General features: G+C 40.9%; 1 protein-coding gene across 1 annotated transcript in view; it reads right to left on the reverse strand.

Moving 5' to 3' along the window:
- Positions 1-17,635, reverse strand: part of cdh11 (cadherin 11, type 2, OB-cadherin (osteoblast)) — a 116,857-nt gene extending 99,222 nt beyond the window's left edge. The window contains exon 1 of the mRNA XM_017432728.3: positions 17,296-17,635. The gene's annotated coding sequence lies outside the window, so the exon portion shown is untranslated. The remainder of the gene's footprint in view (positions 1-17,295) is intronic.
- Between the last annotated feature and the right edge of the window lie 4,758 nt (positions 17,636-22,393).

Genomic DNA, 22,393 nt, shown 5'->3' on the forward strand with positions numbered 1-22,393 from the left:
CTTTATTTTTTTTTATTTAAGGAGGTCTAATTTAAGACTACGCCATTTTTGAGCATCCAAGCAAAATGAGCTTTCCACTCGCAGCTTCAGTCGTTTGGTTGAGTCTGCCTCATCACTCAGTAATAAAGTGTTTCAGCTCCCCTCGTTTTTTCCTACCTGTATTTCCCCTCATGTGCTCTTATCTAAAAAGCTTTTTATCTGCTTCGCCAAGTTGCTCCCACTTCTCTCCAGCAGCTTTAATCTCTACAGGATGCTGCTAATGTTTGTAATCAAGCCACTTTAACATGTTAATGTACAAGTGTCTGATTATTTAACAAAAAAAGCTAAATACACAACCTTAATTTATACTTTCTTCTTTTCTGTTTGTAAAACTGTGGAGGAAGATCAGTCCATTTGAAGACAAGACAGGAAGATTTGTCCCGCAGTGGCAGATTGTGATTAAACAATGTGGACATTAAGGCAATACCACTGACCTGAATTATGCACCTCTGTTTGTCTCAGTCATGTTTCTGTCTGTCTGCTTATCTTCCTGCTGTCTGTCCTCAGCTCGATTGTGTGTGTGTGTGTCCTCAGGCCTCAATCTTTTTATTGTTCTGGACAGATAAAGAGATTGGGTCTCACAGAAAAAAGAGGTCTGCAAAATCACTCACACACATGGACACATTCAGGGCCACACACACAATCAGATGGTTCTTAGGATGAAAGGGTCATTGTGGTAGCACAGCCACAAATCCTGGCAGCACTCAGCTCTCGACAGCTAAAACACACACACACACACACACACACACAAAATTCCTGTAGGACAAAACACTTCTTGTCTTAAAACCTGAAAGCCTGACCCGTCTAAACACACAATGGTAGACACCACACAAACACACACACACACACATTCTCATATCCATTTAAGACAAAGTGAACCTAACTTATACCTACTCCCTTAGTTAAACACCTACTCCCCTAAACATGACTTTAATGTAACTTTTAACATGTTTTTAGCCATAAGTTCTGTATTTTGCATTATGTCAATGTTTTTGTCCCAATGACGCGATGCTGCAAACAGATGTGGGTCCCTACAAGCAGAGCAGGGGCTCATTTACAAATGTATGGCTTTGTGACCGACCCATCAGCAGAAGTAGTTGGAGCACAACCCAATGAATAATTCAGCTCCTCTTTAAGGGTTAAAACAGGCAGAAAATGTGCCTGTTAAGATCTGAAAGACCAGACAAAATATATGTTTAAAAAGGCACAAAACGAAGAAAACAACAGTGCAAAGGAGGAAAAGTGAGACAGAGAGATGATTTTTTTAAATTAAAAAAACTCAAACAATATGAAACCAAGTGAAACTATTAATAATTTAGTGTTTCCTTAAAATAAAAATGCATGAACAATAAAAAAGGGGTCAGTGCAGTTCACGTTAAAATTACAAATACAAAAACTTTAGGTCCTGAATGAAAGAAAAAAAACAGAAAGTCGATAGAAGCCATGTATGATTTAAAATAAAGATAATCATCTTTGTCAGAGTGTTTCTATGAATAGATATGGGTCAGAAAGAGCAATGTTTTATTCTGTGTCAAAAAAGAAAAGTAGACTTTGTGTCACCTCCAAGCAGACACATGAATAAAGGGAGAAAATGACACATCCCGCCCATAAAGAGTGAGGATCAAAAATCCTCCCATGATTACTTGACTCAGTGGCCTTGAAGAGCAGGTAAATCAATCATAAACAAATCATTTCCTCGCTGTCTTCCTCTCAGTCCCAGCACCCCTCCCCTCCATCTGTCTGTCTCCTCCCTCCTTCCATCCATCGCTCTGTTTTATGTATGCCAGTCGTCTTTCTCAAACCTTGCGTACTGCTCGCCGTATTCATCCAGGCGTGTATAAGTGAGTGTGGCAGGCCTGGTGGCTGTGTGTATTTAGACTAACAAACCCCCACCCAATATCCTCTCCACACTCACATTCAAAATCAAAAGGCCAAAGAAATGTTTGAGAGCCATGCCAGATGTTCCCAGCTTCATATTCATACAACAACATCCTCTCGTTTTCATTTTCCGTCTGTTTTTTTTTTTTTATCAGATTTCTTTTTTTTCCATCATCTGGCCTTTTATTCATTTCTGTCTTCTTTGACAGAGCCCCCTCTTCATCTTCATTTTTATTGCCTCCTATCTCTGCATTCATCACTATGGCTTAAAAAAACCCATCTCATGTTTCTGTTGCATTTCGGATTTTTGTTCTCTTCGTGCCTCTTGAATTCTCAAGTCTTCTCCTCTTTTGTGTGAGTAATTTGTTTGGTTTTTCTCATCTTCTCTTCCTTTATCTCGATCGGTTCCCCTCCTCCTTTTTTCCCCCTTTCCGCCACATCCCTCATTTTTTTTGTCAATGCGGCTCTGTAAGTCTAACTCCACAGTCCATTCACTTTTAGCTCAATCGGCTGAAAACGTTTAAAGCAACAGTGGCTTTTAGCTGGTGAAAGCATCCACAATTATATCCTAATATTCTGGATACGACAGATGTGCGAAGAGGAAGACGTGTTAATACCCTCATCCTTCCTTTCCCACTCAACTCCTTTTCTCTTCCTTCATACAATTTTTGTTATTTTTTTATTTTTCAAATCTTTTCTGCATTGAATCATCTCCATTTCTCCCAAACTACATCTTTTTTACTTGCTTGGTTTCTTTATTAACCATCTGCATCCCCATTTTCCCTTTCTCGCTTCTTTTTCTTCACAGAATTTCTTTCTTTCCCCTGCTCCCCAGCTACCTGCATGCTATACCTCAACCATCTTTGCCTTTCTCTCTCTCTGAGTCCTATTGATTCTCTGCTGCTGCCTTTTTTCTTCCTTCGTTCAGCTGTCAGGAGATCTCCCGCTGTCCCCCCCAACCTTTATAAACATGTCTCCTGCAAACCCCTTTGGAAAACAGAGCACATACACATAAATTTTTAGAATCAAAACAGATGGGAAGGAGGAAGAGCTGATCAGAAAAGTCATCTGGAAGGAGAGATGGGGCACTGATTTGCACATCTTTTCATTTCTAACACCTCTTGACGTTCCAGAGGAACAGCTTTATTGAAGGCACAAGTCTTATTTTTCCCCCCCCCCCTCCCCTTAGATACTTCTTTCCTCAAACACCCCTCAACTATTTTTTATTCAACTTTTTTCCTCCTGCTTCTTTGCTTGTTTCTAAGCACTTCTCATTTTATTTTGAGATCAACGGCTCCATCTTTCTTTTGCCTCCATGCTGCCTATAAAGACATTGTCTATTTCACACGGATCCTTTTCTTTTCCCTTTTATCTTTTTATTCCGTCACACTTAATTCTTCATTTAACTATGTCCCTATAGTGCCACTTGGTGCAAGTCTCCCTCCACGCGTCTGTCCCATCCTCTCCCCCTTTCCTTCCTCCATTCATTCCCGTATTGATTTAGCTGTCCATGATATGTCATGGTGATTGACAGCTCCTAATTGGCTTAATCCCACCCCCAGGGGCATGTAGATCTTTGGCTGATCTGGATACAGCTGTCCTATTGTGCAACAGCTGACACCCCGACCCTCGGGAACCAGTGAGGGCTAAAGAGGCAAGAGACTGTGAGATAGGGAAAAATGTGATGACAAATACAACTACTTGCTTTTTGCTTGATCAAAACCAAGTATGTAAGTGCCTTTGGAGCTCCATTGAAATATTTGAAAGAATTTCACATGTAATTAGGTCATAGGAACAGTATTACACTTACGCCAGCAGACAGACAGTTTGACAGAGACCTATGCAGGCTAACAGCAGGCCTTTGCCAAGTGGGTTGACAGTCAACACTCTGGCTCAAAGGTCAGCACTTTTTTCGCTGTGTGCACATCAACAACCATGTGTCCCGTCAGAGTGTCCTTGAGCAAGACGCTGACTTGCTTACGTTAAGAGAGGTAGACAGTCGCCCAAGAGACGAAAGAAGCTGCCCTAAGCACACCCAGATTAGCTTTGCTCTATTGAGGAGGCAAGAGGCAGAACACAAGGTCTTAGAGGATGCTACTAAGCCTTTAAAGACCAGCCTTCAGCCAGGGATGTGCTCCCCCAACCCATTTATCCAGTAACTGACGCTCAATGTTTACATTCAAATTAGCCCATGGAGACCTTACAGGCCCAACATTCTGCCTTGAAGGCAGGTCATGATCTTCTCACCTGAAGGCCATTAGTGGTTTCAAAGCTTTAAAGTAGTTTTAATTCACAGTGATAAAGTGCAAACATGGGTATAATTTCAAGGCTGTATGTGTATCATGGCTAAAAGTTACATCAGGTTTTTCTCCTGTGTCAGCTGTTCACACCAGACATCGCTAACTGGCATAAATTAAAAAGAAAGGGAAAAATAGGACCTTTGAAAAAGAAAGCCATAATGTGATTCAAAGTATTGGAATCTAAATGGAAATGGGTTTCAATTCACCACTAACGAACCACTTCTATGAGATACAAATATGGTTGGGATGCACCTAGACCAGTATATGGTGTTTGATTGATAGTGTATGTGTACTGGTACTCTTAAACGTGTCCAATAGGCACCATGGCATTGAGCTTCCAGCTGAGTAGTCATCAGCCATGTGAATTTTTTTAATTTTTTTTACTTGGCTGTCCTCATCCACACTCCTTACCTGTTGGTGGCAGTAATGCACCATAAAGCTGTCTGCTAACCACAGCCATGTAGAGGTATTTTAAAGTGAACAATGGTGACAAAAGTAAAGCAGACTACAAATCGTGCTCAACAAAGTCATGAAGAGAAGGGACCAAATCTAACACTTTTAATACAAGCAGTTTGATAAAAACATTTAAAAAAGACGAAACACCGACTTCAAAGAGTTTTTGCTAATAGCAGCGGGGAAGAACTGCAATCTCTTGTTGAGCAGAAATCTGAGCTTTCTTTTACTGAATCCTTATAGTTTAATCTGTTGATCGGTACTAACACTTTAAAGATAAATAATTTAATTGCATTGGGGGAGAGGTGAAAAGGAAATTGATCAGCACTGTTGCAGATCATTACACTGACCATACATGTGTAATGACCCTAATTACCCCTTGAAAATCATATATCACACTCTTTACTCACAAACTCCTGACACACTGTCAACTCAGTAACTCAACGGAGGACACAAGGGTCATTGTACTAAAACATCCTGCCCTGCAAAATGATCCCTATTCTTTGTTTTTCAAGCCAGTTCTTAGACATGCTGGGTACTTGATGATAACTCCCACCCCCTTCAGTCCCCACATGGTGATTCCAAGTTTCCTCCCTTCTTTTTTCAGGTTGACACAGAGAGCTCTTTGTTGTTCTAAGCTGCAATCTCATACCTCAGTAAGCCTGCAGTGTCGGTTTTCTGAAGTCCATCGAGTTAAACTGGGGCATGTTAGTTTGGGGGCAACCATATGTACAAGGCCCCTCTTCTTCAAACTTGATTGATGGCCAGGTGTTCATGTTATTGCCCAGAGTTAAGGATATAAATACGTATCCTAAAAATCCATCTTGAAACTAAAGTGTTCTCCATAATAAAAACATTTGATTGAAATCTTAATGATCTCTTAACCTGGAAGAAAACCTGCAGCTGGGAAAGTGTCTTTAAGCAATTAGGCCTACCTTTTCAAACTAAAAGTGAGCAGCTTTGAATAAATGCAAGTGAATGCAAGCCAGAGGTTTAGACTAAGATCATATTATGTTGTGAAATGGCAAAGCTGTAGCCATTTTGGTCTAAATGTGAAAAGGACGTTGTTTTTCTCTCAGCTGCTCTCCTCTTCAGGGTAGCCACAGCAAGCAAACTTTGCACAAAAGATTTAGCAATTGTTTTACATCTAATGCTGTGAATGACTTTTACTACCACACCAAATTTTAGCTGAACATCTGTAAAATCCACTAAGCTATAGTCATTTTTGTGTTTGATAATGGTGATTAGCTGTGGTGGCCATCTTGAATTGGGTTGGCTCAGATGTTGTTCAGTTGCAGATGTACAGCCAGTGATTACTTTCTGAGATTCATTATAATCTGTCTAGAGACTCAAGGGATATTTTGCTAACAGATAAACAGGTGATTCCAAAAATGCCAAGATTTTAGGCATAGAAGTTGTGAAATATGTTGCACTCAAAGTAAGTGTTGGTTGGGGATAATACTTAACTACTCTCACATCCAAACTTAGCTCAAATGGCTGACTTACAGCCATTGTTGTTTTTTCTCATGGGACTGAAATCAATTGGCAGCCAAATTACTTTCTGAAACTTTCAATACAATCCTTTCAGTGGTTTATAGGAGATTTTGCTAACAAACAGAACTGGTTCAAATCATTAATGCCATATATGAAACAGGTACTGAAGAGTCAGTGAGAGCTTGGATTACAAGTTGGGAACCAGATTTCAGATCCTACCACCAGATTCTACCTCAGGATCTGTAAAACTGCACCAGTTACCTGTTATCTAAGCTCAGTTGGCTGTGACGTCCATCTTGAATCAGGTTGACTCTAATAGTAAAATGTAGATGTTCAACACAGTCATTCATTTCTGAAACTCTATAAAACCTATTGAGTTTTATTCATTTTTTTATTTTATTGTGGTTTAACAGATATTTTGCTAATGGTGCAAATACACACACACACACACACACACACACACACAGATAAAAACATTGCCTGTTCGTCTTTGCCGATGGGTGATAACTGAAATCAAAAAATAAACTGGATATGCGTGAGTGACTTTGAGTTGTTATTGCTGTAAACAGCTCCTAAACATGTGAATAAAACGTCAGCTCTGTTTCCTCATTTAAAAATGTCCAAACAACGGTCGAGACAAGCAGAGATCTATTTACCTTTGGATTCTTTCCTCTTTGGACAAACGAGAGGGCTTCATTCATATACAGAATAGTTGTAACAATTTGTTGGAGCTGACTATCTGACTGTACCCATCAGCAACAAATACTTCTTTGAACTTGTATTTAAGTCTGGAACTTTCCGTTCTTTCGGAGGCATCAGGTTCCAGTAGAGAGGAGCTCAGGTGAGAGCCATAGAGGCCTGACACATCCGCTCATGCACGGAGCAGGGGATGACCTTGGAAATCTCACCTTTGGATGACATGGACCTGTGAGGACAGTCTGCCTGGAAGAACTTTTGTCTGTTGTTCTGGTGACACTCAAACTCAGGTGCACAGGAGTGTGTGCACACACACACAGACTCCACAGTGACCTTGCATTTGCAGCTTTAGCTCTACATATGAAAACACACGTGGACACACACACACACACACACACACACACACACACAGCATCTTTGTTCATTCAACCTTGCCACAAGAGTAAAAACAATGCTGAATGAATTTGCTTTTGTAACATCACAATAAAAATAGACATGGCTGTGACAAATCTGATGTCGCTTCACATAAACATTGAAAACACATACAATGTATGAAAATGGCTCAAAGGACCTAGATTTAAAAATAAACCCAACAAAGCCTTCAGTTGTAGTCATTTTTGTAGGAAATGAGATCTGTTTGTGTAGAAACTCACTGCTATATATATATATATATATTAGGGATAGGAATTTAACATGTTAAAAACAATTAATTAATTACAGAAAAAGAACCCATTAATAAATGATCACATCTTTCTCAGTTTCCTCATTTCTTACACACAACTATTTTGTTTACATCCCAGTAGTAGCAAAGAGAATAAGATAGTCAGGTGTAAATTGTTACCAAAGGAATTTTCTTATCACAGCAGCAACTTATCATTTAAATGCAAACAAGTTTTCCAGCATCAATACTGACACTAATGCTACAGCCGTCCTGCAGCTACAGAGGCGCAGAGCCAAAATAAATGTCTGAGTCGGACATTTGTTTTGTATAAAGAAATGTTTTCTACCATTTTTAGTTCTCACATTAAAGCTGCTTGAATTTTCAAAAATTCTTAAAATTGAGTAAAATACTTTTATAGTAATATAATTTTTATTTTGTCTTTTGTCTTTTTATCATTCAGATTATCATAATCAATATCATCATCATTATTATTAATTTAATTTAATTTGCACCTTGAGTTTACTATAATCTATGGATGTACTTGAAGGGATTGTATCAGATGAAAAGTTCACTATCGTTTATTCACTGTGATGAATCAAACTTAATTAATTACAAGACCTGTACTTGATACATTTTTTGTAATTGTGTGTGTATATATATATATGTGTGAGTGTGTGTGTGTATATATATATACACACACACACACACACACACATATGTATAATATAGATACATATATTTATGTGTGTGTGTGTGTGTATGTATATAAAACTAGAAAAACAACCAATTAGTCAATCCAAGCAGAAGGCAAATCTGTCATTCACAGTTTCTTCTTCTCCCAGTGAAAAAAGGTCAGCACAGTCACAGATGCAGCTGAAACCTAAAGCAGGACACATATGAGGGTGCTGAAAACCTGAGAATTGGAACAAACATAAAAAATACAAACAGAGAATGATGAAATGGACCAAATGCACCAACCGCAACTGACAACGGAGATGACACGTCTGCAAAAGAAAAAAATGTCTCTTCTAAAGTTGTGGTCAGAGTTGAAGGCATGGGGCAGACAGAGAAGTTTACAGTCACGCTGCTCGAAAAGAAAACTAACCTAGATTAATTCTGTCCAAAGAAGATGCAAGGGTCATATTCAATCATTTTCGACTATTGTTAGTGTCATGGATGCTAACACGCGGTCAGACAGAGGATGAAAAATTGCAGTAAATGATGGAAAGAAGTGACCAAGAGGAAAAAAAGAAGCAACTGCAGAACGAGAGCGAAGACATAAACAAAGAATGAGACAGAATGAGACAGAAGGAGGCGGACGGGGCAGGTTATTATGTTAAAGGGGTCAAGCTTTCAGTCAGGCTCTGTCTTGAAGTGAAGAAAACTGACTTTTATGTGCATGAATTATGTACAGCTATGAGTCAGAGTCACTGTTATCTGTTCAAGCAATCGCTGGTCTGAACAGCAGCACAGCAGAACTTGTAAAATGTGTTGAATTTCCTACTAAGCGCACAGAGGAAAGAAGTGTTGTCTCACTGATCGCACCTTGATATTTACAAAGCTCAGGAAGAAATTGTTTTTGGAAAAGAGACTTTAGCAACTCCTTTTCATTTAGTGCCTAATTTAGCAAACATCACGTCTGGTTACAATGCAGCAGGCAGCTATTAGTGTTTATGTGATGTAGAATATCCCTGAGTGAAACTCTCCTGTCCCAGCCTGCTTCGTGTGGGCAACTTTATCAGGTCCGTCCGCAAACTGAGCGAGAGGGGCCGAGAAGGGACAGGAGGAAAAAACTGGGAGACAAGGACACAGAAGAAGGAGGGGGGGTTGGACAGGGGGGATGAGAGGACAAGACAGAAAGAGACGGGAGTGGATGAGAATTGGTAGATAAGTCGCAGCGTGATCAAAGCTTTACTTTGACATCAAGAGCGAGCCTTGCCAGCAGGCTGACTGCTTAATGCTGCAAACACACAAGACACACTTTGAAAACTGAAAATACGAGCAGCTAAAAAGCTTCATCGAGACTTTCGCCCAGTGGCAGTGATATGCACCATGAGGTGGAATGCATTCAGGAAATAATAATAATAAAATATCCCCTCATTGTTTTGATCAGAACCTTAAGTTAGCTGTCCAAACACGGACTTATAAAAGCTTTCATTTGATCCAAACGCATAAACGTGGGTAGAGATATAATCACCTAATATTCGCTGCAGACTAAACAGTGATGCCGTAGCCAGCTCCATTTGGTAGCAGAGACGACAAACAACCATCCTGCTGCCTGAAAAACTGGGTGCAATGACTCCGTTTTTATTTGAATAATTCATCTGAACACAAGAATCTTTCTCTCCTGATGTGAAGCTAAAGATGCCATAGATAATGACATAGATAATGCAGCACAAAAGGAGCCAAATATTACAGTGATTAAGCTGCTTATTTTTCAGGAACAGACTCCAGAGCCCCTCCTTTAAAGCTGACATCAGAAGCCACGTTATGACAATTTGTTCTGCGTTCTGCCTTCAAGGTTTATGTTCAGAGTGTTTTTATGCAGCTATTTCTGGGCTCTCCCTCAATTTTAGCTTTTACTCTCTTGCTAATATAAACAAGAGCAAAAACACAATTAAATGCCAAGCATTCCTTGAAGGAATGTATATCTCCCGCCGAGAGTTTTACATTAAGATCCTCGTATGTTGAGAATTGATGGAGAGGCAGCCATTTTCAGTTAAACCTTAAAAATATTATTCTGCACATGAGCATCAGCTACTATCACATCAAATTTTAGCTCATTAAACTGAGTTATAGTCATTTTTGTGGTTTAATCGGTTGTAGATGTACATCCAATGATTATTTCCTACGATTTTAATTACATTTTGTTCAGTGGTTTATGAGATGTTTTGCTAATAGACAGGACATGAACAAAAAGATGACTGTCTGCCTTTCTGAAGCAGGTTCTAATACTGCTGCAGCTCATGAAGGAATGATCAAACAGCCGTGATCTTGAACAGTTAGAGGTTTTAGGCTCCTGAGCCCCCAGGATGCTAATGTTTAGTGAAACGATCTATCACTGTTCCTTCAGCCACTCCTCTGTCTCATTGTGTGCATGTGTGCACGTCTGGTTCCGCCTGGTGTGTGGCTCATCATGTGCACAGGTAAATAAAATCTGTTTGGATCAGGTCTGTCTGCAACAAGCACACATTATGAACGCCGCTCCTCCAGGCTTCGGCTGTTTGTCTGCAGAGTTCACCTTTGCAAATGTGTTCCATCAGCAAAATCAGCTCGCTATGATTAACATAACCATGTTAATTACTGGAACTGTCACACTCCAAAACACTGTGAGGTGAATAATGAATGATGAAGGATACACAGAAACTAGAAAGCCAGTATTTCCCTGGCTGCTGGAGGCTAGATTGAGAGCAGCATCCCCGGGGGGGACTCTCCAAAAGGTCTCAAAATGTTTGCAGGGATTCTCAGGATCACAGAGGTTTGCAGGCTGGACTCTTGAATTTGGAACATGTTCAAAGACATTTGGGCAACACATATTTTCTCAAAATACTCTCAAGGTGTTTCAAAGCTGTCTTGGTGGTGCTGCTTCACCCGCGGGTGCTGCTTCACCCGCTGGTATTGCTTCACCCGCTGGTGCTGCTTCACCTGCGGGTGCTGCTGGCCCTCAGCTCTCAGAGCCTGCTGCATGTGAGGAGGAGGATGCTCTCGGCCGGCCCCAGCTCAGAATCAGCAGGTGTCAGGACAGGCTGGATCCACGGACAGGTAAACATTTTGGAGGATCCAAACCATTTGTTTTCTTTTTTTTTTATTGTTTGTTTTGTTGTTTTTGTGTTTTATTATTTTCTTGTTTTTCTTGCACAAAAACATGAAGACATAACTCATGCAGGACATGACTTTTTATGGACTAGGAGAAGATCCACAGCCAACTGCTGATTAGGACCTGGGCTTTTTCAGAGCAGAACTTTGGTTTAAAATCACATCTTGAAGTAAAAAAAAATCTGTAGACAAATTACCCAAGAGTGTGTGGTCAAGAATAGATTTCATTTATTAGAGGCATTTTTAATTAACTGTGCAAGATAGCTCAGGTTTCCTCTCTGAGCTCCACACGGCTTGATGTCTGATGTCACTCCAGATTTGCACAACTGTAGGGCGACAATCGCAATTTCCACAAACTTACAATTGTGTTGCTCAAATAGCGCAGGGCATTCTGGTGACATTCATGCAACAAAATGACTAACTCCTGGCAAACTTAGTCCCAAATTCCAACAGGAGTTTGTGAGACATTGATGCAACATGCACAAATGTGCCGGAAGTCCAAATTCAGTGATTTGGAAACTTGAAATTTGCATGTTTTCTCACAGGTTTGAGTCACCAACTCATCTGGTGAAATACTATCCTAAAAGACTGATAGCTTTAGTTTGACAAATGATTGATAGGAATTTATATTTTAATGTTTATGAGACAAAAAAGAAAGTATAAAATTACTTTGGAGGGTGCTGCTACTTCTGTGTAGTTTGTAAACTCTGATTTTTGGATGATTACTTTTCAAAAGAGGTAAAACTTGAAAAAAATGGTGAGACCAATTATGAATGACTGCTTCACTGATGGCTGTAAAACTGAAAATGAACACACACACACACACACACACATAGTTAATTATTATACTGAATAATGAAAAGAAAACGACTCATTAAATCTCCCCTTGACCCGCACACAGAGACTTGCCTCTCTTCCTTTCTGTCTTTCTTTCTCATTGACTTTACTGTTCTTCATACAAGCTTGTCAAACCAGAAGCCTTTTCAGCTGCGAAATATTAATTGGTCTTTAAGAAAATGCCCCCAAATTTGTCCTGACCCCAATCCGGAGTAATCTAAATGACAGCAGGAAGCCTAAAACAAATAAGGCCTCCCAAAATTTATAATGGAGAATTGAACTTTCCCTTTGACCTTCATCTGACATCTGCTTCTTTCATGCTCGGCTTCAGTGTCTTGTCCTTCTGCCTACCATCTACCACAGCTAAAAAAGCTGTGAAAATTGGCCATTAGACACCCTGGTTTTTCTTCCCCCCATGTGACGGTTGTCATGCGAGCAACAACCACCTGACTGTCACAGAAAACAAATTACTCACAAACAAGAACACAAACACATCTACAAATTATAGTCAGGGTACAGCATGCTAAACACCTGGCAAATCAAATTAGAAAGACTTGTGCTTTCATGTAGAGGCATGCCTTTTCTGGCTGTGCACACACAAACACACACTGGCTGATCAATATCACTCTCTATCCACAGTAATCAATTTTCATCGTGCTTGGATCGATATCCCTGTCCTCACTGTATTCTGATCATCAATAGCCAAATCAATAAAAATCACTCGTTAATCCTGAATTAACATCGATCCAGGAGGTACCGTTTGTGCAATTTCACCACGGCCTCGTCACCTGGCAATAAATCTGCGCCCCCGTTCTCCTGTTCTAGTCCCCGCTCTGAAAAGGTCAGCCAAACTGAGGAGAACCATTCAGCTGCTTCAGGACAACTGACAAGTCTTTAATACGAAGAGCCAACATGTTTCATCTGCAGATCCCGTCATTTGGTCACATTATCCTCACTGTGTCGCAGCTTCCTGCCTCCAAGCGTTTCACAACTTCAGTGTGACATTACTTAGCAAATTAAAAGCCTAGCTTTTTTTTTTAACGGAATGCATATTTTTATGCCACAGTTTTAAATCAAAACCATCTTCTGATGAGGAGGGACGGAGTAGACGTCAAACCTTGGAAATGACGTCCTGTGCTATCTTATGTGACATTGTGAGGCTGTGTGAGATGACTACCTGCAACTACCACACCCATTTTACCTCAGTGTGTGTAAATCTGAGAAGGTTTCAGCCACTTCTGTGTTGGCTAAAATCAGTTAGCTGTGGTGGCATTTGATTTGTGTCGACTCCAGGAGTTCATGAAGATTTTCATCCAGTTCTGTAAGTTTCACTGAGAACAGACAGTGTTGACTGTAACAGTTAATGCCAGCGTTTTAAGCAAAGATGTTGCACAGTGTAGTGTTTGGTTTGTATCAGGGATGATGCTCAGCTACTACCACACCAATGTTTGTAGAACTGGCTGAGATACACACACCATTTCCTAAGGTTTTAAATGTTTTAAATGACCACACTAATTTTTAAGACACTGATGACGTACTTTCCTAACACTGCAAACAAACAAACACACTCAGAGAGACATGAACAAAGACAAGTGGTGGGCGATAATGTAAGATTCATGGTTTTTACAGCTACTTGTTTAATTCTGTCTTGCAAATTCAAAAATCATTTTCCACTTCAATAATTTTAGAATCATATCAGAATAACGTTTTGTCCTTTTCCTGCTCTCGGAAACTGGAATCATTCCCAGACATGAAGCTAAAAGAAACAATGGAAACATACAGGAGAGTGCAGGAGCTTTTTCTGGTTGCTGGGACGAGGAACACTTGGGAAATAATTGAAACCACATGAGCAAAAGGGAAAAAAAACATACAAACTTGATGCTGGAGGCCAAAGAAACCAAATATTTGACAGGAAGGGAAGCACTCTGAACCACCTGCCTCTTCTCAGGCTTTTTTCACCTGAAAAACTCAATTCTTTTCCTGTCCTCTTTAACTTAAACTGTTTTTTTTTTCTTTCAACTAGAGACAAAATCACAGGATTAGAGGTTAAAAAAAATATTAATTACTGACTCTGTCGTTTAATCTGGTTGAAACCAAGGATTAGAGTTATAATCCCACTGAGATATTATAAATCATCTATCTGACTTTAAATGATTTAGATGAAGATGGATGTGAGGGGGGGTCGGGGGGGCTTTCCATCAAACCTGTGGAGCTGGTGATGGCAGGAAAACAAACTGAGAAACTGCAACAGCACAATTCCTCCCAGAAACGGCCAGACGGATCTGTGTGTTTGTTGGTGGGAGAGTTTGGAGGGGGGGGGGACTAACTACCTCCCCGTCTCTCTGACCGGCCATCTAAGAGGCAGATTGGGAAAGAATTAGAAAGGGAAAAGCAGAAAGGGGAAACAAGCGGAGCGCAGCGGCCATGGCTGCAGCACAGCCCAACAGCGCCCTCTATCGTCAGCTGGCCCAGCTTTAATGCTGCTTTCTGTCTTCTAGTTCAACTCCTTCCTTCCAGCCTCTCTTTACCACTTTTACTCTTTCAAACTGACTGCCTGCTAATATATGAACATCATTGCAGCCCAAGTTATTTTTCTTGGTAGCATTTAAACCATTTAAAATCATTCTAATACACAGGATTGCTGTCTTTTCCTTCTGTTTGGAAAGTTTAGTTTTATGCAATAATAGACTAACAGACTGTGCAATAATTTGTTCCTGGATTTATCAAAAGAAGCTCACACCAAAAGAAATAAACACCAAAAGAAATAGTTCTAAAACACTGAGAAATAAGACAAGTGGATAAAATAGTAAAAAGAAACAAGAATGAAAGGTGAATTAAAGAAGACTTTTGCTAAATCAGTGTTATTTTTTATCCAAGAGGCCTACAATCTGGACAAAAGGAGCAAATAAATCCACGCATTCTGCAATTTTGTATCCTCCTAAAAAAGTCTAAATCAAACACAATTTGTAATCAGGGTGTGCTGCTCACCTTAAAAAACACATATCTAAGTAAATACGGTTTCACAGATCGTTGCTGATTATAAGCAACACTGCACTATACACTGTGTGCTTTGCCAGGTCTGGAATCAGCTCTGAAATGCAACAAATCTGACGATATTTCTGTCCGACTTCTCGCCTGGATCTCATCTGATACCTCAGACAGCCCACTTTCATCTGTCATCCAAGCCAGGTTTCTCCATATGGCTCAAACCTAAATAGCACAAAGATGTGGGGCAACGATACCAGTGTGGCTGTCTCGCCTACAGAGTAGACGATCACTTTCACAGATATATAAAAAACACACACTTTGGCTGGAATTCTTCACTCCTCAGATCTGTAAGTGAAGACAGGCAGCTTGTCGCTGCAGTTCTGCTTTTAGCTCCGATAGCAGCACAAGGGAATGAGACAAAATACACTGCTGATAGAAGTCACGCTGCCCTCGTCTCCTCCTCACATCCTGATGGGAGTCACGCTCCGTTTTATCTCATCTACCTTGTTACTTCTCTCCTCTTTTCTGCTGACTCCAACCTCTTCCCCTCATCTTCTCTGCGCTCACATTGTCTCTCCCTCACGGCTGAAATTTTACTAAAAGGGAACTTAATTAATAAAAGAAGTAAACTCTGTTAAATACAGTAAAGGAAAAGAGGCAACATGAGCGTTCCGAGATGCTCACTCTGTCCAACACTAATTACAGAAGGAGACGGTTAAAAGTTGAAAATGGAGCTGCGATTTTCCTGGAATGGTGTCTGAAGTGACCACAATGTCAACTCCCAGAATGAGAAAACGGGGAATTCTGCTTTTGTTTTTTAAGAAGGCAGAGTTCAAACTGTACAATCAATCTTTGTTTGAAAAGTGACCACACAAGAAGGAAATGTGGGAGAAAACCCCAGCATCAGGGTTCCACGGCTGCAAACAAAACTCAGCTGAACTAAAACATCTCTCTGTATGCCGAAGGTTTTTTGTGGTTGTTGTTGTTGTTGTGTGTGTGTGTGTTTTAAAGGCGCTGCAAGAAAACAGCTCTGCAAAGCAGTCAGGCCTGGCCGGTGAGAACCCCCCCAGTCAAATAAAATACAAGAGCAGCAAATGATTTTCTCAATGGCTCCCAGAAGACCTGAGAGCAGGGAGGCAGAGATGTTCAGACAGCAACAGTGTGGGAGACAAAAAAGGGCTGAGAGGTGATTATTGCCTGCTTCAGTCTTTCTGTGCAGTGAATACAAAGACCCGCTAATACCACACACACACACACACACACACGCACACACACTGAAAACGCAGCGGAACTGCAGAGAGCCAACCAGATATTTCACTTTTACTCTGAGCAGAATCCATCCAAGTGAGTGTAGGCATACCCACAGGTGGATTTGGGTAAATATCCGTGGAAGAGTTTTAAAGATCTCCTGACGTGGCCCATACACACGCACACACACACGCACACACACACAGAGCCCAACCAGGAGCCCCGACCTCTCTGAGCCCGAGTCCGAGTCCGGATCAGCTCTGGTTCAGGTACAAACTGATGCCAGGATTCACATTTTATGATCTTTATTCACTAAGACTACAAGACAGAAGGGGGTAAAATGAGATACTTTAAGAGACGGCGTTTTCAGTCATGACCATAATTAACTTTAATTGGAGCGAAGAAGTTGATTCAAACTTTCTGGGAAAAAGAGTCAACTTGCTCCAAAGTGGCGGAAGATATATATATTATATATATTACTGGAGATCAGGCCTGAAGTTGTGCGTCGCCTTTACGCGGATCCGCGGACCGGCACCGGGAGAGCGCGCGCCCTCACGCACTGTAAACACGTCTGCAACACACGCAGAGACGCAGTGTGTTCAGTGATTGTGCCTGATGGACAGGACAGAGTCCGGACTGGTTACCAGCCAGCTGCCTCCATGACGCGCAAAGACGCATGTCCCAACACAGGGAAGAAAACAGATGTGAGGGGTTCTAGTCGAACCAGAACCTCCTCAGGAACCCGGGAACCGAAACTCCTGCGTTGTCCTGCGTCCTTTTTGGTTGCGCTTAAAGCCTGTACAGACGCGAGCGGAGAAAAGAGCCGGACGCCACGGTGTTGATCCAAATCCACCATCTCACACTTTGATCTGAAGGGCTTCTTACCTCGGACCCGAGAGGTTCCGCGCGCAGCCCGTCTCTCCAAGGAAATCCCCTCAAAACGGCCACTTCTTTCCCCAGATGTCCAACACATCCAGCCCAGAGTTGGGCTTTATTTTTTGCTTTTGTGGCTTGAAAAAAAAGAAAGAAAAAGAAAAGAAAAAACAAAACAAAAAAAAATCAAAGCCTGTAAAATCAGTCTGCTGGCACTCAGAGGCAAAAACAGCCCTCCCCAAAAAAGCAGCCGAGCGGGGTTTGTGAGGAGCTGGAAATTCACCGAGCAGCCGCGCGCGATAAGGTCCCCAAATGAAAGTGATGGAGAGGAGGAGGAGGAGGAGGAGGCGCGAGGAGAACATCTTCATCACCTGTCAGTCAGTCNGTGTTTGGGGGCGGGCGAGGGGGGAAAGAAGGGGGGAAATCACCGGAGCATCCCTCCCCTCCTGCGGGTATCAAACACGGTACCGTGAGCGCCGCTCGTCCGTCCTCCCTCCGACAGGCTCAGAGGCGATGTGAGGAAGGAGCGGAGCACAACGGCGAGGGGGGAGGAGGGGGAGGAGAGCCGAGTCCAACCCTCCCTCCCCACTCTGTCTTTAGATTTGGATTTGCTCTGGTTCTCATCCAATATTGAATTTTGAACGTTTATTTGGCTCCATAATTCCCCCAAAAGGGTGTAAAAAAGTACAAAACGCGCTCTGAGCACCCAGTTTTATTCTCTGCTTGTTACATTCAGGAGCTCCTTTCTTCTTCTTCTAAAGAAAACACTTGTGCTAAAGTGTCTCAAACAACATGAAGCTCCAGCCTGAGCCGCTGCAGCCCGCAGGACGGAAATTAATGCAACAGTTGCTCTTTCCTGATTGGTTGACAGGAGCTCCCAGCCGCTGCACGAGCGACTGGAGGGGCCGCATCTGCAGCCAATGGGAGGAGGGGCCTCAGTCCTCGGCAGCTATTGGCCAAATCAAAGTTCATTTGAATTAATCATGCAGCCAATGAGGAGAGAAGAAAGAAAACATCTACATTTAGTCAGGGAAAACACGTTTGACTCAAAGCAGCAATTAATTTATTAAAATGTTAATTTAATGCGTTTATTTTGTTTTCAGGAAGCTGATCTGTTTTAGGTAATCTGGACTTTTAAATAATTCATTACAGGATCTTTTTGCTATCATGTTCCACTATGATCAAATGGACTGAAAACAGCCTGTAGAGATTGTTTCTTGAATATCTTGTAATATTTGCCAATGATATTAAAGAGATTTCTCATCATCAGCCTGTGACTCTGCGGCCCTCAAAGGCTCCAAGATGGCGTTCAGGCACAGTGTTTCAGTCAGGTAGTACAGCGGGCGCTCTGCCGTTTATATTAAAAACCATTTTCTTTTACTTGCTGGCTTCACTCTGTATTAAATTAATCTGGTCTGTACTAATAAAAAAACTGTGATGCCAATAAATGCAAAACAAAAGCCAGCATTTTGGCACTTTTTATGTTTTTATCCCTACATCATAACCAAAACTGATTGTCCAACAACGATACACTTGTTTCCTGAAGCTAGCAGTACATTTCTGAAAGAAGAATAAAAAGCATTTCTTTTTCTGTATAACTGTATGTGCTAAGTTGCAGGAAACTGGAACTTGGGGCTCTTCCCAGAGGTGCAGCGTACTGTGAACATCCCTGAGCCTGCACAGTTTCAGAGCGCTTCATGAAGCCGTTCTGTTGGTTTCTATTAAACCCTCGCTGTGACACAAACTGCAGCTCATTGAAATATTCCAGGAAGCCTGTTTTCTAAAGGAGCTGGATTGAGTGTCTGAAATGTTGGGTATTAATGGCGAAGACCTGAAAAGATCTGAAATGGAGCTCATTTGAGTGAAGGACAGCAGGGGCTTTCATTCATTTAGCAACAGTAGATGATAATGCATATTTTCATTAAACCATTCAGTCGGCTTTTATTACATTGGATGCAAAACGACATAATTGGATTAAAATAAAGGGCGGGTTGTCAGATGTAATTAGAGGGTATTTTTGGTCATAATGACTGAACATGTAGAACTGCAGTCGTTTTGCTCACAATCTCTTCATTGCAGGCTGTCTGGTGCTCAGACAGATTTAAATTAGCTTCAATAAATAAGTCAGTATATTTATTAAGATACCTAATTCACTCAGAATTTTAGCCTGTAACTCCCCTCCACACAAGATTTGCAAGTGCAAGAGATATCCATACAATGCTAGGATTTAAAAATAATAATGATATTTAATGTGTTTTTGTTTGTGTTTGCACACACCCCTTCCTGAGTTCTGCTCAGAGTGAAGGAAACTGTTCTAACAATGTTTAACTCTGGATACCTGAAGGGCTGGGGGTATAAGGCTAAGTTTAAACATCTTGGCCAGAATATAGTGGATCCTCATAGCTGAGTTTAGTGTCAACTCTATATAAAATGTTCTCTGTGTAACATTCCATTCAAGGAAATATGTTAGCATGCTGCAAGTATTAATAAAATATATTTAATAAACACATTTAAAGGGGACCTATTATGCTTCCCTTAACAAGTCAGGATAGGTCTGTGGGCTGTACAAAACATGTTCATTACATTTAATACACACAATCATTCTCAGATATTCAGATTTCAACCTGCTGTTGGCCACGCCGCCCCAACTCAGTGTCCCGCCTCAAAACATAAAAACTCACTGAAGGATTAAACTCTGTGCATCTGACAAACATTTATATCGTCATTAATTCAAACTCTGAGGATTCTGACTTTGGGACAGGGACACTTTGCGGTTCCGAACCTACATTTGTTGAGTTGGACAGCAGCAATCAGCAGGTCCAAACCCGAAAAGTGTCCAGTCCACCGCCTGGTAAAGATCAGTTTTATTTTTTTCCAACTGTTCTTCTCTTTTATTAACATAGTTCTAATGTTAGTTCAGACAAACCTGCTGTGACTTTAACAGAGACGTGTTTCTGGGACAGCTGAGCTGTTCAAACTACAACTTTCTTTGGAAATATCGCGAGGACATTGCCATCAAAACTAAAATGAAGCCACACAGCTCTGTTCTCTGTGGCTGGGAGAACATGCACATGTTCTATATTACAGCCGACAACAGAACATTTTCCTTTTCCAGCAGACATTGTTCAGCAGTACAAACATGATGGTCTTCTTGTAATGAAGTGGGCGGAGCTCCACTTGGGTTGCTCGGTGAGGGGCTGGGCTCAGCTTGGGGTTGCTAGGTAACGAGAATTGTGACGTAACAATCACAAGGTTGAAACAGGTCGTTTTGCAGACACCAGAAGACATTTACTTATTCTCAAAAACAGCTGGGTAGGATTGTTTCTAGAAGCAGTTGATACAGAAATAGAAGAACACAAACATGCAGAAAGTGAATTTTGCTTAATAGGTCCCCTTTAGGTCTGTTGCACAAAAAAAATAATAAAACTGAGATTTATTTATTGTTTGATTATTGCAGCATGTGATCCAGTTCCTCAACAGATTAGTTTTACATGTTGATCAAATGCTGATATACTTGTAAAAAAAAAAAGGTGTAAAACTTTGTTTTCACTGTATATTTATTATTATTGCCACCGAATACAAAGGTGGAGGAAAAAATGTTTGTGCCCATGTGTTTGTGTGTTTCTTTATGTGTGTGTGTTTGTCTGTCTGTATCCTTTGCAAAACTTTCCAAAAGTAATCACTGAATGAAGATCACAACTGATTAAAGTTTGGAGTTAGCCCGAGTCGCCACAGCTGGTCAACCTTAGCCTCCACATCCATGAAGGTTACAAATATTGAGCTAAAACTTTGTGTGGTATTTAACAGTCATCACAAGACATGCTCACAGTATGAGCTCATACATTAATGGTGTTTTCAAGGTTTAACCAAATTAGCTACAACTCGATCTTTTCTCAACGGAACATGATCTTAGTCTAAATCTGGCAGACAGGTGATATGCTTTCCTTCAGGAATGCTGTTTTCACTGACTCTTTGACATGCATTTGTCTTGTTTCTGTATTCAGCCATATTTAAATCAAACAAAATTAAAGTGAGTGGAGTCAACAATCCAATAAAGGCCTAACTGGTTACCAGACAGCTTTGGGAAAACAGCTTGCTCAGATTTTCTTGAGTGACCACGTCCTTTAGGCTTTGATAATGAATAAGATGTAACTGTTCATCATTAGTATTTAATTAGGACACACAAAGTTACAGTGTGCTTTCTGTAATTTCTTCATAAAAGATGCTTTGAGCTACTCATGTCTGACTTCTCTTCTTTTGGCTGCTCTTTAGAGAGGTCAGCACAGTGGATCATCTGCCTATTTCTAACATCTTCTGTCACACAACCCTCTCCAGACCCTCCTTCACTACATCCATCCTCCTCCTCCTCCCTGGCAGCTCCATATTCAGCATCCGTTGTTCAACATGTCCACAGTCATCCTCTGCGATTTGTTAATTCTTAAAGCAGTTGCTGTCTTCAAGGTGCCATGGAGCTCATTAGTCGTGTCATCTGCCAAGACACGACATGTCAGGAAGTTAAAGGCCTAGCATTCTTTAACGAAATGCATATTATCCACCACCCTTCATGTCAAAGTTTTAGACTGCCGTCATCTTATGTTGAGAAATGATAGAGTTGTAGCTGTTTTAGTTAAACCTTAAATGAATAATCTGAGTGTGACATCTCCCAGTCTCAGGAGATCACGCAGAGTAAGTGTTGGGAGTGACTCTCTTGAATTGGGTTGATTTCAAGAGGTAATTATATTTTAAAAAGTCCAAAAGATAATTAGTTTCAGAAGTACACCCTGTGATTACTTTCTGAGAGTTTTATCAGAATCTGTTCAGTGGTTTGTGAGATATTTTGCAAACAGACACTGCTGACCCCAACAGTCCATGCTGGTGTTTTAAGGAAATATCTTGCACAATTAGAAGCGCTTGGAGTTTGTGTTGTAAGTGACTATCACCTGCAACCACTTTAAATTTTAGCTCAATAATTGTAGAAGTGACTGGACTATAGCCCATTTAGTGTTTTTTTTTTTTTTTAAGGTCAATTGGTTATGGCAGCCATCTTGAATTGGGTTGACTCCAAAAGTTAATCAGTTGTAGATTTTTATCCAGTAAATAATTGTGGAAG

Source organism: Kryptolebias marmoratus, linkage group LG22 (genome assembly GCF_001649575.2).
Source record: "Kryptolebias marmoratus isolate JLee-2015 linkage group LG22, ASM164957v2, whole genome shotgun sequence".
In the NCBI taxonomy this organism is placed as follows: domain Eukaryota; kingdom Metazoa; phylum Chordata; class Actinopteri; order Cyprinodontiformes; family Rivulidae; genus Kryptolebias; species Kryptolebias marmoratus.